The 14,347-nt window shown below is 40.8% G+C and overlaps 1 long non-coding RNA gene across 1 annotated transcript; it reads left to right on the top strand.

Annotated features, from left to right (window-relative positions):
* Positions 1-502: 502 nt before the first annotated feature.
* On the top strand, positions 503-11,809 carry LOC120508618. The gene is made up of 3 exons (XR_005629030.1): positions 503-1,132; positions 5,460-5,669; positions 11,604-11,809. It is a non-coding gene; the product is annotated as an uncharacterized LOC120508618 (long non-coding RNA).
* The last annotated feature ends 2,538 nt before the right edge of the window (positions 11,810-14,347 follow it).

Raw genomic sequence — 14,347 nt, 5'->3', positions numbered from 1 at the left:
CAGGAAAATGAGAAATAACAAAAGAAAACAAATTATTCTTTAAAAAAAACCAAAAAAGGTATTATATTGCGAGCAAAATGAAACAATAATCAAGTCAATGCTTTTAGAAAAATTCTGGTGCATTTTAGCTATGCAGCACAGATCCCATATGAGAGCACTACCTCTGGACCTACATTCTCTGTTATAATTTCTCATTAGTATCATCTTAGATTGTTTACTTCCCCACTAATATTAATAGAAATAATCATAAAAGCAATAACATGTATGATCAGGGTTGGTACATGCTTCAGACATTCAACAATACATTTTTGGAGCACTTTTCATTCCTTTCCTAGTATTCACAATCATTTTAGATAATCAAAGCTATGAGAATATTGCTTTTACTTTTCTAGCTAAGGTTTGGCCATCTCCTGACAGATCTAGTGCCTAGTAGACAATGTAAAAAAGTTTTGATCACTCCATCTCCTGCTCCATCATTTCACCTCTCTGGGCTAAAACTCCAAGCACTGCTTGCCTTATAAAAGAGATGACTCTGCCTATATGTTACCTCCCTGCTGCTTTTCTCTTTTCATAACTTGCCAGATTCTAGGTTATCCATTACAACTCCAATTTGTCAATATAAATGCACTCAGGAAGCTGCATCAACGTGAAGTCAACAAGATACCATAATTAAGGATATAGCTAGGCAAATCCTATAGCAGGATTTTAATGTGGCATAATGGGAATGTGAACCACCAGGACTCTGACTTAATTAAGGAAAAGAAAATAAAAAGTTATCTATTGTTTCATTGTCTCGAATCTATGCAGGACAGACCTCCTACAGAGCTACTGGTGACTGGCTCTGGGTCAGTTCTTAATTCCACTCAACGAATATCCCAGAGATCAGTGCAGCCAGGACCATCAAAGCCAGGAAACCAGAAGGAAGCAGTTCAAACTGTTGTATTTGTCCTCAACATTTTGTGACTGCACTCTTACGCTCTGTCATTATATTTATTTTTGCATAAACATTCCCTTTGGACACCTGGAGTTGACAGCAACGGGATCTTTTCAAAGTACATAATCCAAAGATGTCATGCTTGCTTCAAACTGCTTGTAGATGAAACAACAGCTGGATGAGAAGAACAATGAACAGGTAAACAGAGTAACGGGTAGATTATCTTTCATGCAGTAATCAGCAGCCACAGTAAAGCAAGTGCTTTGTTAAAGGAAGCACAGCAGTACTTTACAACAAATTATTCTTTATTTTACAAACTCCAGCCACTCCTCTGTGTCAACAAATCCTGTTTGCCCTTCTCAAGGTGCCTGGGGGCAGAACATGAATGACATGTGGGCTAGAAGATACATGGGACAAGCCATGGTTCTCTTTTTTTATTTTGCTCTGATTTTTATTTTGCTCTTTGATTTTAACCAATATTTTTGCCTGGGTCAGTGTATATATTCTCTAATATATTGTTGAAGCTCAATGCTTTCTCTTCTGCAGTAAGGTGCAGTTTGACCTGTTAGCTTCTCTTTTCAATAGATGTTGATTGGAAAACTTCAAAACATCAGCTGCACAACACTACAAGATAAAATACCCCTTGATGAGAGAGACATGTAGCAATTATGCCTCATAAAGTATATGCTTCAATCCCTGAAACATCACCGTGGGTATACATTCTATTCTCTGTGAGGCCATCTCCTCATCTAGGTTTTGCTATCTGCTTGCAGACTGATCTCCTTTTGGTTTTAAAGAGGGAAAAGGGAGTAAAGTACATGTGACAGTGATAATTTGCAACCCATACCAGATAAGCCAGTCCTTTGGAGTTGTTGCTTTTGGGGTCGGTGAGGGAGAAGGTTGTAGGTGTTAGCAGGGTTTCTGCTCCTGTAGTTTTTTGTTCATTTGGTGCCAGTTGAATGTTTGTCCCTTCGTGCCATCAGTCTCTCTACAGCTTGTCTGTTTCAGTGGAGAACAGTGACAGTGCAAAAATCTGGATTTATATATCTCTATTTTGCAATTCATTAAAGGTGAGAAATGAGGTTTCTGTGAATTGAATTACTCTGATGCAGAATGCTTTCCAACAGTTTATAAACCTGTTCCCTCGGGTTTCAGTGTTAGCCAAACGAGGACATACAGGTTTTTTATCTTGGTTTTCTAGATTCCCAGATAATAAAGGCAGCAAATATATTCTTTAGTTCTGCATCATGGCATTTCAACAAAATATCCACGTCATTTGTATCACTGTATAGAAAGTTATCTGCTTGCCTGTTGAGGTGGAATGATATTTAGTAATAGCCCTTGTCTCCATGCTGCTGAGTAATTTAAATCATCTTTATTGATGGATCATGTGAAGGCCTAAGAAAAATATCACTGTGCTGCACCTGAATTTTTTATAATTAAATAACAGAAACTGGGCTAATGATATTGTTTCTTACAGTAATTGTATCAATTAAAATAATGAAACACTGTGGGAGCTTAATTTCTAAAGTTCTTATTTAAAACCTAAAGAAATTCACTGTGGGCTTAGGGCTCTCTCCCATGTGCTTTACATAAATTTGGAACATGGGAGGGTTTCAAAACACTTATGCAACAGCAATTAGGTATTTAATTACTCCCTTCTATTAGATCCTGTTGTTAAATCCAGTTCATAATGCATGAGCATTCTGGGCTATCAAAGGCAGGAGCTTCAAACCATGCCAGACCAAACAACTTGCTGAGGCAGAGGTCGTTAACTGGAGTAGTAACCCTGGTGGTATTTCCATATTTGTAATAAATAAACTCTAGTAATGGTGTCTGAGGGAAGATGGGGTGTTGGTGGCTCTGCAGTCCTAAGAGCAATCCCAGCCCACCAGGCACTGCAGCTGATCAGCTCTTTTGTGCCCTGAGTTTTGAGTCCATGACAGGCAAGTGGCACTCCCAGGCTCACAGGAAGAGCTGCAGAAATAAAGGACTGTGCAACTCCTCATAAAAATAACCTCTGACTTTGCAGAGTCCACCCCAAACACATCACCTTTCCTTCTGTGAGATAAAATATTCATCTTTAGCAAGCTCTAATATAGTTTTTACCCTGAGGCCACTAACAACATAGGGCTCAGAAGTTAATATACTGACCAGTACCACAAACTAAATTTTTAACTGAGTATTAACTGGAACATAGTAAGCTCTTTTCAGCAAATTAGGTTTGTATTGATAAAATGGCTGACGTGGAAATAGCATGAATTTCTTAGTGAGTTTGCTTTAAATGAGCTTTACGAGCTCAGTAACATAAATCATAGGACTTCCATTATTTAATTTTTTATCTCAGTTTTAATAGCTTCATAATTCACTGTTGTTTTTAATTACCATTCATATCTTCAACAACAACAAAAAATGGGCTCAAAGAAATCAAGCATCAGAACATGGTTTTGATTTAGAAACATTCACAGTATTAAAATAGAATTGTTGCTCCTAGCTAAACTGTTTGAATTATACATTAATTCATTTCCTCTGGTTTCTCTGGTACTATTTTGGAATATTTTTTCAACCACTGATTTACATTTTATGTTCAAGCTAAAATTCCACTTTTATATTCAAAGATATTAGGCCAGCTATATAATTTATTAATTCATCAAAGTGAACGCCACATTCTACCACGAGTGTCTGATGTTGGCTGCTCACCAACCAGCAAGTGCCACAGGGACAGTGAATCAGAACATTTCTGGGGCATCTGCAGAAATCTAAGATTCAGGAAAGCAAATGTAAACCCCAGTGTGCTGTGGGTGAGAGCCAGCCAGGAGGCATGTCAAAGTCCAAATGGCATCCTGAGGCACAGATGCATGCTGTTAACTATGCCACTTTGGTTTATGGGAAGAAGTCAGCTCATGATAATAATGCTTTGTCAGTCATTCATTTTTCTGAATCTAAACTGCAGCTGATGTACCTTACAGTGCTGTGGAAGCTAAAATGTAGTGGAAAAACTCCTGATCCACTTCAGTGTGAGTACAGCCAAGACAAACTGTACACTGCAAAGGAATAAATTGATTTAAATCTTGCATTTCCTTGAGTCCAGTAGTGCTACACCTGCTCACACTTTTATATTTCACAAGTATAAAGGTGCAAAGAGAAGCTTCTTGTTAATTTTTTATCCCAGCCAGATTTCCTTTCAGCCTATCTCTCTGTTTTCCTGCTATGGAGCTGGGCAGAAAACAACATGGAGAAGGGTGAGGGCAGGTGCCACCCTGCACATCCAGAGGAGTCCCCACTGCCAAAACACTGGGACACCATCTCCACTGGAGCACCCAGTTTGGATCATTCTCCCTTGCAACAGTGACTGCAGCTGTCTTTGGATCAGACACTCAGCAGAGACTAAACACAACTGCTTCAATGTCAGGTGTTAATCATGATGGATTAATTAATTAGAAATTAAATTGCTGACATCCCTCTTTGTTCCTTCTCATCAGGACATCTTCCTCCTTCATCTGCAGCAGAGTTCAGCTGAGGCAGAGCAGAATGCAGACGTGTAGCTTGCACAGCTACAGTGGGAAGTAGATGTGGGTACATCTATGTATATACACAGACATATGTTTTAAATAGATGTACATACATAGATATATATACACAGAGTGAATAGCTGTCACTATAAATAAACAGTGTAAAGAAATGCAATATTTACAGATAAAATTGAATCATAAGCTCTCGCTGTCCAGAATCTAAGCAGCTTTTTTTTCAAATTCAGAGATTAAAAAAAAAAAAAAAAAAAGGGAAAATATGGCTGTATTGCCACCTGGAGGATCTGTGTGTCTTTACCCGTGTGTCGTGACTGGCTGCCCAGGACAGGATGCATGTGGTGTCTCTGAGCACAAGTGTTTAACTGCAGAGGGAAGAAGTTCCTGGCATTGAAGTTATCATTAGAGGTCATTTGAATCAGCTAATTGTGTAGGTACACCTTTTATCAGTCTTTGTACTAGAATAAATAGCTCCAAAGCCTGGACACTTAATTTATTTTTGTGCTCTAGAGATGACGTCTCTGTGCCTTCAAAATAAACTGCTGGGTGTCTCTTCTTGGTTAAAGGAAGAGGCAGGAGGAATGATACTGGCAATGAAAGGGGTCAGAATTCAATGCTTCCTTTCAGCTGTTTTTCCTTTGATTTTGACTTGCAGTTTTAAGACCCTTCTAAATTTTAGAGTTAGGAAAATGTGAAGAAAGCTCTCTTTTAAAACCCAAGATTAATTCTGGAGTTGAACCTGTTTCATTCAAGGAGATCTAAAAGCCTGAAATAAAATCCTACCAAAGGCATTAAGTATTCTCATGCAGACTCTTCCCCTTTCTCCCTGCTGCCTGCCACCACCAAAGGGAAGAAATGGCACCACCAAAGGGAAGAAATGGTTCCTTTAGTGAAAATGATCCAAGTATGAGGCATAATATCCCTTGGAGTACAGCAAACATGATCATCCTAGCACAGGCTGCACAAAGTGGACTCATCTTCCATTTCTGTATCTACAGGGACCTCCTGAGTCCTGTCCTGAGCGCACTGAGGGTTCTGCAGCCTCCAGGATGTCAGGAAGGGACAGAGCCCTCGCCACACTGTCCTCCTCACCAGAATGAAACAGCTTTTCCATTTCTCTGACACCCCGTGAAGATCTGCCCTGAGGATGGTTTCAGTGTGCACCAAGGATGAGCAGTGAGGACCTGTGGATATCTTCTTCTAACCAGGTGTGGAATGGGTATTCTGGCTCTGGAGCCTGGGTAATGGAGAGAGGCCATGCCACAGAGCTGGTAAATGGGGCACGGGGCACTCTGAGCCTCTCCCAAGCAGAGAAAGAAATGAACCGCCATTTCCCAGAGCAGGCACGAGGCTTTGCAGGCCGGCCAGAACTGTCGCAGAGTGCCACCAAGGCGGCAGGGAACGCCTCAGCCGAAGCGCTCAGCCATGCAGGCCGGGCCGCACGCCCGTGCGAGCGGCCCTGCCCCGCCGCGCTCGGAGCCGCGGCCGGCAGCTCCCAGCCTCAGCCGAAGCGCTCAGCCATGCAGGCTCGGAGCCGCGGCCGGCAGCTCCCGCAGCAGCGGGAGCGGAGTGTGCCGCAAACAGAGCTCCGCGCACAGGGATAGGGGCACTGAGAGGAGGGCAGCGCTTTGGCCCCCTCTGCCCCTGTCGCTGCCCTGTTTTGTCGCTGCCCCACGGGGCAGGGCCAGGCTCGGCGGCTGCCGTGCCCTCAGCCCGGCCCTTGGGGCGCCTGGCACCAGCCTGGAGCCTGGGCGCTCCCCGCCTCACAGCCCGCACCTTGTGCACATCCCTGGTCTCCTGTGCCGCCGCATGGCCGCACGCAGAAATGCAGCTCTGCGGAGGAGCTTCTCTGCTCTTCCCCTGTGATAACAACGAGGAGAAAAAGAAATAAAATTAAGGAGGCTGTAACAGTGACAGCAAAATGATGAGCAGGCACCACTTGGAATGACAAAAATTCCTGAACCCGCGCATAGACAAATGTTCTCACATGTCGGTTTTCCCATTATGATTTTTTTGTATTTTATGTTCTTGCTTAGGGAAATTAGCCTTTTAACAACCTCTCTTTCAGAAGAAGTAACTTTAGTTCCTGATCATTAAGGAAACACTTATTTTCTGTATTGTTATGTCTGGACAGATGGCAGCCATTCCTAAATATGTCTTTATAGGACTAAAAATAATATTTTAAAAATAACGTTAGCTGAAGATAATGCTAAGTAAAGCAATATCACATACTATTATATTCTAATTCCCCAGAAAAGAGATGCCAGCAGCTGCAGCACAGTAGCTGAAGCATAGCATTTCTCCTTGTGTTAACCTAGACATTGCGAGGGGGCAGCCAGCCACAAAAGATGCTTCCCTCCAATTATTGTACTTATCTCGGAAATAATCTGAAAAGGGCCATCTGACAGGCAGAATGCCATCTTTCTATTGCTAAGCAACCCCTGATATCTCTTTTCAGGAGGAGTGATCAGCTTCCTGAAGAGTACACAGCTGAATTTAAAGAAGCCTTTTTTCCTTCTACGTTTCTTTTATTCTCTTTCTCATTTTTTTCCCATTTTTTAAAACTACATAAAACAACTGGTGATGATCCTATAATTACAAAAAAAAAAAAGGACTGGGAAAAGCTTGCTAGGCAAAAGACAAGCAAAATCTGAGCTGCAGACTGCAGTCAATAATACAAAGTTGACAATGATGGCACAAATAACCTTCCACCATAGCTGATGCTATGATGCTAAAGAAAATTAAATACACCTCTCTATGCAGAAAATTTGGTTTGGAGAGAAAAAGTGAGAGAAAAGTGGGAGGTAGACTACATCTTCTTTACATTACGCTTTCCCATTCCTTTTCTTCCATTTGGTTCTACTTTCTTACTTCTAGCTCTTATTTGGCAACAATTCAGCAGCATAGGTGTTGAGATTGAACATGTACTTTTACCCACTTTTGTTGCTTGCTAAGGCCCTTAGTGCTACCTTTTTGCTGGTTCCCTGTTTTCCTTTCTCCTTGTCTCTGGGGTCACAGGTTTCTGCCATTTACTCCTCTTTCAGCAGCTCTCACTTAACTGAACAAGTATATTTCAAGTTGGCAGTATGACAGGTTTCTGCCATTTACTCCTCTTTCAGCAGCTCTCACTTAACAAGTATATTTCAAGTTGGCAGTATATCCATAGTGGTGTCTTGAAGCCAGTTGTTTACACAGTGTGCTTTTCAGTGTGGTAAACATACCCACAAATGCTCTGTCTCGTGTTGGCTGTTTTCTCACTGAACCTTTGTGTTACAACATGCAGAAAGAGGTTTCTTGTGCATGCAGGGTTTTTTCCCTAAGCATGAAAAATTATGAGTGCCCTCACTGATCTTTTCAGTTGATGCAGATAGCAAAGGACTCAGTCAAAATTTTCTCCAAACAGGTCCAGATCTTAGGGTCACAGGTTTCTGCCATTTACTCCTCTTTCAGCAGCTCTCACTTAACAAGTATATTTCAAGTTGGCAGTATATCCATAGTGGTGTCTTGAAGCCAGTTGTTTACACAGTGTGCTTTTCAGTGTGGTAAACATACCCACAAATGCTCTGTCTCGTGTTGGCTGTTTTCTCACTGAACCTTTGTGTTACAACATGCAGAAAGAGGTTTCTTGTGCATGCAGGGGTTGCCTTATTCTTTTTTCCCTAACCATGAAAAATTATGAGTGCCCTCACTGATCTTTTCAGTTGATGCAGATAGCAAAGGACTCAGTCAAAATTTTCTCCAAACAGGTCCAGATCTTAGATCAAGTTCTCCCACCAGTGAATAGAGGGCATAGCACAAGATCTTCCTTTTCCAGCTTGCCCTCTGCCTTGTCTGCCTGCATACACTGAGATCAATCCATAATCAAGAAGCTCAGTTTAACCTCTTGAACTCAATGGCCACTCAGCAACATCATGCCATAAATAAGGATATTCTTTCCCAGTCTCTCAAGCTCAAGCACATACTGAAGATACAATCTAGCTTGAGCATGCTAGTGCTCAATTAAATCCATTGTCTCACATTTATCAGTAGCAATACAGAAATTTTCAGATACCCTGTTGAGGGATTGAGTAGAAACAATTTCACTGAACAAGGTCAGAGCTGGAATGAAAAAATGCCCACACAGGATGTATTTGCAGTTATCTTTCCAGTTGCAATGAGTACCTGGAGTGACTATGGCTTGAGTTTTACTGCTCTTTCTCTTTTTGTGAACGATGGTAGCAAAAGCACCCATCAGTATAAGAGTGAATACCAGTGTAGTGGGCAAAACAACTCTGAAATTATGGTCCGTTTAAGGACAGTTTGAAAGTCTATACCTGAGATAAATTCATCAGGTCAATTAGGCAAAGAAATAATTAACACATCAGAGAATGATGCAAGGGAAAATTCCTGGTGGGGAGGAATCTGTAAGGAGCCAGAGGGTTTTGTGGTGCAGGGTTATCCCCTGTAGTGAATTGCCTTTATGGAACCACAATTTTCTCAACAAGGATCTCCCACAGGCGATAAAGAAATCTTCCTTTTGTAAAAGACCTCAAAATAATTCAAGCTGTCTGCCAGTAATTAAATCCATTACACTAGCAACAGGTGGTAAAGCTGTAATTTTTTCACATCTGTTATCATTTTAATGAGTCAGTATGTATTCATTGCAAGAGCTGGGTAAACCACAGAGCAGAGAGGGCTGGGTTGATGGCTGTCATCCAGGCAGCTGCTGTGCTCACTCCTGTAGTTATCTGAAGAGCAGAGCAGAGGGGATGTGAGATTATCTGGTAGGCAGGAAGGGGTTTGGGCAGGATTCCAAAAGGTAGGAAGGCAGGGATTTAAAAGGGAGTTAAAAGATTTCATAGGTTCCTTATGGAGAAGAGTAAAAAAGAAAAAAGGGACTTTGGTTGTGTTTAGAGCATTACCTCGATATACCTTCCCTAACACACACTTTCTGTGTGGCCTGGAGCATATTCCTTGGTTGTTCTAGCTTAGTAAATTAGAAAACTAAAATCCCTGAGAAATTTCATAGTTGGTGAGGACAACAGGCATAGGACAGATCACAGGTATGTAAGTGAATTTACCTTAGTCTCCAAATCACAATGCATTTGTGCAAACTGGCCCCTGGGAATAGTGTGCCATGATGAAGAGGTGTGGGTATGTTGCAAGAAGAATTCTATTGAAGAATAGACTCACTAAGACTGAAAACTGCTTTTAATGCAAAGAGCACATGGAATGGCCATGGCTCTGGGTTGCTCTGTAATGCAGCAGGTTGTACATATCACTCCTATATAAGAGTAGGAAAGAATCCTGCTGCTGGGATGTGCAGTGTCCTCACTGCTCTGGAGAGCAGCTGCAGCTTTTTGCTGTACTTCTGAACTCTTGACTTCCCAAGACCATTTTCCATGTTTGGTGGCTTTTTCCACCTCCCTCCAAACAACATTCCTTCTTTAACTCAGAGAGGAAAGGCTCTGTAATTTCAGCTGTCTTTCCTTTACAGAATACTGGCAATAAGTATTTATAGAGATGTGAGAGAAGTTCACAGTCAATTTACATCCAACAAGGTGATGTGACACAAGGTTTCAGGTTTTGTTTAGGGCATGCTGCCTTTACACCTCTCCTCAAAGACTGGTTCCTTCTCCACTAGCATCTTGCATGGCAGTATTAAGGATGCTTATTATTGCATTGAGCTACAGTTTTGTAGTGAGTAAATAATTATTCACTTAAAGAACCTTTTAAAAACCAGTTTAGAACAAAAATATATGTAATTGAGCTATTGCTGTAGGAATTTCTTTAATTATATCTTGTTCCATGGCAATGAATAGATTACTGTAATTCTTTTTAAAGAATCATCATTTAACTGTACTGGAATTTGAACTAACAAAATTTTGCAGCTTGTTTAATGTTAATAGCTATCATTAAGCAGAGGCTACTTGGCTGAAATTTATGGCAAGAGACTGGGTTTGTCCAGCAGATATTTGCTTTTCTGGAAGCTCTCCCATGGGCAGAGCCACAGATCACTCAACTTCTAACCACATCCTCATGGAATTGTGTTACTGTGAACTCCTGTGTGGCCAAAAGACCATCAGAGACCACATATTTTCTTAATTAATAAAATTAGACACAGAAAAGTAATAACGCTTAAACAGCCTAAACCTCAGAACAAGTATTGTGTTGTTCTGGATAGGGATGGGTGCAGACCAAGTCAGTTCAGCCATCCTTCACACCCTCTTCTTCCTCCCCTTCATATCCTTGACTTTGGAACTGGGCCCTTGCTGTCAGTGCAGGCTGCCCCCAGCTCAGCCATTCTTGCCCAAAGGCATCCCAGAAGTGTTCAAGGTCCACAGACACCAGAGCATTACCACAGATGCTGGTGTGAATGCCCTTTCCAGCTGTGGGTGCCTGACACCTCTGCCAAGGCAGCAGAGGGCCTCCAAGCAGCCTCATCTCATTATTCCAAGGGGGAAATAAGCAGGAGAAAAGAGGGACTCCCTGATATCCAGTTCCCCCATCCTCAAAAAATTGAAAAAATTGAATAACTAGCCCTTATTTTGTGGAAGAGTATTTGCCCACAGAACACCAAAGTCATGATTCAAGTGTGGTTCTTCACTGAAACAATTAACTTCAGTTTCATGTGATGGCACTGATTGATACAGGAAGTCTCCAGAATTTGTAAAGGAAGGAACCAAAGCAGATTTAATGGAGTTTGGGGAAGGGTAGGCTCATATGATGGATTTAGTCTTCCTGAGAAATCATTGAATGTTGCTCAGTGATTCACTGACTGCTGGCCAGATCATTCTTTTTAATGATTTATCTGAATCCTTTTCAAATCCTTCCCTTTATTTACATTTCAGCAGTTCCTTTCCTATATGAATTCATGGTAGTTCTGTGTTTCCCAGGAAGATTGCAGGGAAATGGTTTCAAACACGATGATTACATATTGAGCAGATGAGCTGTCTCGGGTTTATGTCACAGCCCATCTGCCTGTTTGAAACAGCCTTCCTGCACTGTGCCGTCTCCTCTCCATCGGGCAGGCAGGGAAAAAGACTGCTCATGCTGCATCTTCGTTCTGTTTGACCTTTCTAGAGTGTTATTTCGCACACACACTCTCTAAAGTTTGCATTTCCTTCTGTAAATGTAATTTTAATCTCATTCTATTTTGGCAGCAGATACCATTGCAACAAAATCTGTTCATTCTTTATCCCACTATCTTCATTGTGGAAGCTGAAATACAACATGTCAGCTGGAGAAGGGCAGTCTGAGGTAAGCTTGGGGCACACACTTCAAGGCTGGATCCCACAAAGATCTGAATTGTAGTGAAAATCAGAAATGTATAGGTCTTGGTTCTGTGTTCAGCACTGAAGAACTTCTATACTTGAGTTTGGGCTGCGATCAGACTGAGATTTAAAGTGGAGCTTGATCAATTTCCTTCATCAGGCTTCCATTCACTGTGAGTATTTAGAATTAAAATATTTTCCCCACCGGTTTTACGTTTTACTCACTTATTTCTGCTAGTCTGGGTGAATACTTTGCATTATGATAAACCAGCCACAAGGTGTCAATGTAGTGTAGCAGATTATCAGTAAGGGTTTGTTACTACAGCATCCTTTGACTTTCAATGCAATTAATGTCTGCCTTCTGATAGGATATTTCTATCATTAATTGCAAAAATTCTGGTCAGATCACATTTTCTGTACCTGATTCATTTAATCAGTGAAGTCTTTTCATGTTATGATTGCCGGGGTATGAGGTGAAAAATCAGTATAAATGACTGAACTAAATAATGTGACAAGTCACAACTGCTGTAGCACTGTGTTTTAGAAGGAGAGGCTCTCAAAGTGGGATGTAGACTGGTAGAGATCAATTAATTCTTGTCAAAATATCAGAAGTGACCGTAAGCAAGAAAACACAATATGGGGATTCACGTTTCACAGTAAGGAGTCAAAATATCTGGATGAACTGATGTGTTTATAAAGCCCCAGTTACACTCATTTATAAGAGGTGTAATGACAGATGAGACCAGATAGTGATGGAAAAGCAATATTGCAGAATCCTATTTTGTGTCTTCTAGACACAAATTATTGTGTGTCATTAAATGTAAAAACAAATGCCTCAAAAGAACCAGAGCTAAAGCTGAGGTCTGAATTACAAGGGACATGGAAGCAATTTGATTTTGTTCCTCAACGGGGGGCTTGGATCTAGGGAGGAGGGGCCTGTCAGAATGAGAATAAGGAAAATTACTCCTGGAATTGTGAATATTATCTCTTTGAAGTATGCTTAATGGATTTGGGCTAAGAATTTTCAAAGAGGTTAAGGACTTAGCTCCCATTGAATGTCAGTGGCTTTTGGACACTTTACTGCCATAGTCTGCTTTGAAAACCCCAGCTTAGAATATTAATTTTAATGTACCCTTTTCACTACAGTAGGAGGAAGCAGATCCATGACAGAGAAAAGAACAGAGAAACTACAAAAGAAAGTAAGTTTCTTTGTATAAAATTCTTTCTGTGCAAATTATTTTACTTTACCTAATCTACTCAGACAAGTACAAAGGTACATAAAATAGGTGGCTGAGCAGAGGATATTACATTTCGTGACGCCCTTCACTTGTGTTAATGACCCTCTGATTGTGCTTTGCACAAAGTGGAGGGCACTGGTTAGCAGATAATACCATGAAAATATATCCTTGGGTACATTTATTAAAAGGACAAAGGGAAGATGGAGCCTGTTTATGCAAAGAGCTGGTTTTCTCAGGTTCTAAACCAGCTGTGACACCATGCTGTCCTTTGAGAGATATTTTATTGGGCAACAGATCAGTGTCAGAGGACAAAAGAGCAGCAGCAATAGATGCATCATATTCCCTGGAGCTCCCTGGGGGCAGGTTGGGACAATGGTTAGAAAAACTGCAAAGTCTGTGGGAATAGAACTCTTGCTGGTTTTGTGCTTTTCTCTTTTGCATTTTCTTTTCATATCATATATCTTAATGAGAGGAACGACTCCCTCACAGTACTGGTGTGATGGTAAATAAAATGCTACAGGGAAGCTTTAGGCTCTTCAGAATGAAAGTATGTTGAAAAGATGGGTTTGCATCGCAGAAGTGGCAACTAAATATGATGAAAAAGCCAGCAGAGAATCACTGCTAGCCCCACCTTACTGTCAAAGACTTGATATTCAAGTAGAGAAAGAGAATATCCTGGCTCCCCTTTAGTGGTATAGTGACACTGCTTTTTAATACTCTTTTTATTTTATCTCTCCTGAAAGGAACACAAATCTGAGCATTTTTTTTCTTGGAATAAACTGTGCAAAAACTAAAACAAATTGCCCATGATGCAGGTGTATTAGGTTTATAATACAGTGTTTGAGTGTTGGTGTTTTTTAATTGCTGTTATGCTAAAGAAAAGTATTTGTTTAGACAAGTGCTGTTGGAAGGGTACAAGTATAGAAGTGAGGTTGACTGGCAGCTCATTTTAGGAATGGGAGAATGAATGTTGAAAGAAAAAACATGTGCCAGAACTGGCATGTAAGAGAATCCCAGTGAATACATTATTTCAGCAGAAGCTTGTCACTTTCTTTACACCAGTAAAGAAAAGACAAGTGTCACTTGTCTTTACACCAGTATTACTACTGGTGTAAAGAGCAATAGGGTTTCTTTTAATTAAAAAAAAATCTCAGTCTCACAATAACCATAGTAATTGGTTACTATGACTGAAGTGCTTCTTCCTAAACAAGAGCACAAACTGAAGATTTAGATCTGTGTAAATGCAAAATGATTGTCTGTACAAAACCAACAAATTCCTCTTGAGATAAACACACAGGTTTCAAAGTGTGTATCCGAGTCAAGCTGTCATAAGCCCATCTGTTCTATCTGCATCTGAAAAATGAACACCACTTCACAGCAAAGAAAGCACTGAAA

Source organism: Passer montanus, unplaced genomic scaffold, assembly GCF_014805655.1.
Source record: "Passer montanus isolate IOZ18808 unplaced genomic scaffold, ASM1480565v1 scaffold48, whole genome shotgun sequence".
Taxonomy (NCBI): domain Eukaryota; kingdom Metazoa; phylum Chordata; class Aves; order Passeriformes; family Passeridae; genus Passer; species Passer montanus.
This window is presented reverse-complemented; position numbering and strand designations above follow the sequence as displayed.